The sequence below is a fragment of the Psammomys obesus genome, unplaced genomic scaffold (assembly GCF_907164565.1).
Source record: "Psammomys obesus unplaced genomic scaffold, mPsaObe1.curated_primary_1811, whole genome shotgun sequence".
NCBI lineage: Eukaryota > Metazoa > Chordata > Mammalia > Rodentia > Muridae > Psammomys > Psammomys obesus.
The window spans coordinates 1,508,315-1,510,904 of record NW_026596064.1 but is presented as its reverse complement, the minus strand read 5'-3'; positions in this window follow the sequence as shown (position 1 = coordinate 1,510,904).

The following is a 2,590-nucleotide window of genomic DNA, read 5'->3' as shown; positions in this document are numbered from 1 at the left end:
TCTCTAATAATCATGTTTCTTTGGAGACTGTCATAAAATTAACTTAATCTGGAGTAGATTCATATCCCAAATGTTAGATTTTGTTTCGTGTTGGGTTTTTTTTATTTGTTTGTTTGTTTTGTTTTTAACCATTAAATTATTTTTTTTCAGGTTTCTATCATAATCTCTCAGTGAGTTTTTCTGAAAATATTTATTCTTTGTATATGAACATAGGGGTTAACTCTTAGTCTGCATCTACTTTTTGGTGGACTTGATTTTGGATAGACTTAACCTTGGAGAGAAGAGGAAGTTCAGGCATGGTTTTGTTTTGCAAACTTTCTGTGATGTTAGTGGGGCTCATCTTCTGTCCGCTGGCAGGTTTCCGTCCCACCTTCCTCCACCTGTGGAATCAGCAAAAAGCATAAACCCGAGGCATTCTGTCAGCTCCGTATTAACAAGCTTTGAACAGGATAAAACAACGTAAGTCAGACTGCTGTGTGGGGCTCAAAGGCTGGAAGCTGCTGTGGGAAAAGTTCCCTTCTGCCGGCCAGCTGAGTTCCGAGTCTCAGAGGCTGAAGCAGGAGTCTGCCTGCCTGTGCCAACTGCATCAGAGATATCTGCATCTATTCCGCTGCCCTGAGGGACATGTGTGAAGATATTTTACAGCTCTCTGCTGCAAACTAAAACAGTCATTCTGGGAAGAAGGGAGGCTCACAAAACTTAGGAGCTAGTAAAGTTGAGGGAACAGGACAAGCATCCAAGGCCTTTCCCCGAAGTTACAAAAGCAGCCACCACCTGGGGAGTGTTGCCTGGAGAGACAAGGTGGGCTGGAGTGGGCTTTCAGTGACACAGCTGCCAGGTGCCTATGAGTAACTCCTCACCTATGCCCCGGGTGCAGTCATTATACTCACTGATTCACCAGGCTGCACTTCCGTGGGCTCTTTTCTTTCCAACTGGCCTTATCTGAGGTGGAGAGATGTTTGTTCATGTCTCCTCAGGCAATGCCACACAAAAGAGGTGATCCCACAAGCTGATAAGTCTACCACGAGGTGATGTGGGCACGGGAGAGATGCCTCCCACCTCCTCGTCCCCTGTGGCAGGTGGGAGAGCTGGCCCTGGTGGCATGGGTGCTGGTGAGCCAGCCCCGAGGGCATGAGTGAGGGGGAGCTGGCTCTGCCCCTTGCTGGCTGCGGCATTGGGTGAGCTAGGCGGGGCAGTGTTGGAGAGCTCGCCTTGGTAGTGTGGGTGTGGGAGAGCTGGTGGTCTGAGCAAGTCAGCTACTACCCAGGCCCAGAACCAGGACTTTGGGTTAGTTCACCCCAACATCCCCCCATCTGTGAACTACTGGAGCACTCGAGGGCGCTGGCCCTGCAGAACTAAAGCTGCAGGATCTCCATGACACAGGACAACAGGAGATCTGAGAGGGGTCCCAGAGACAATCCAGGATTGGTTGTACAGGGGAAGTCAGAGGCCTCAAACCATGTCCATCGCAGTGAACAGTGGCAAGTAAAGAAGTGTAGACAAAAGCGTATACTGTGGGACACACTGTGACACACTGCAGTTTCCACGATGAGATGGGGGGGGGGCGGTGTTTGTTTTTGTTCTTAATTTTCTTTTATGGGAGAGATTGCAAGAGCAGAGGGTGGATGAGAAGGAATGGGGAGATGAGTGGGTGGGATTGGGGTGCATGATGTGAAAGTCAGAGAGAATCAATAAAAGGTTAAATTAAAAAAAAGTGACGTCCTCACTTGGCTTGACAAAGGTTCTCAGAAAAATAATGTGTAAAGTATCCTGGCTACCAGTTGTGATAGTGTGTTCACAGATGAGAAAGATCTTAGCTGAGTGCCTGCCAGTCTTCAGCACAACACCAAATCCCAGTGGTTCAAGGGAACTTTGGGTCTCGTGGTGAGCTGTGTTTTGAGAAAAGTAAAGTCACAGTTGGAACCTGAGCTTTGTCTGGGGCACGCCTCCTGCAGCCATGCTGGCCTCAGAACAGAGCTGAGACCCCTCAGTATCATTTCTTTCTTTCTTTTTTATTTTTTTTTTCAGTTAAACTTCTAAGTTACAAAATAATGGTCTTTGTTATGACATTTTCATACCCCCACATCACTGCTCCTTACTCATATTACCCCTCGAGGGGTTTAGGGGTTGTGGCTGTTTTCACTTGTATTTTTCACACTGTCTCCAGTTTTCTCGAGCTGGGATCCCAGGCCTTGTAGAGGCCTGGTCTTGTCACAGAGGGACATGAGGACTTCCCAAGTTTAGGCACGTGGCTTGGCTCAGCTCCCACCAGACGTGGGCCTTCACGTTCCTGGCTGAACACAGCACAGAGCTTTCCTGTCCCGGCCACCCTTTCCTGGTAGAAAGAGCTCACCCCTGGCTTCAGGGAGCCTTCCTGTTGTCCCCTGTCATGCATAGGGCACCTTCGGTGCACTGATCCCCCGGTGTGTTCCCCGGGGCTGCCAGTCTCTGAGGCCGGCAAGCCTTGCTTAGTGCTTCCAGCGCACACAAAGGTCCACTTTGACCTGGACCCCTGCCACATCTTTTAGTTTGTCTTTTGTTGCTGTGTGTGTGTGTGTGTGTGTGTGTGTGTGTGTGTGTGTGTGTGTGT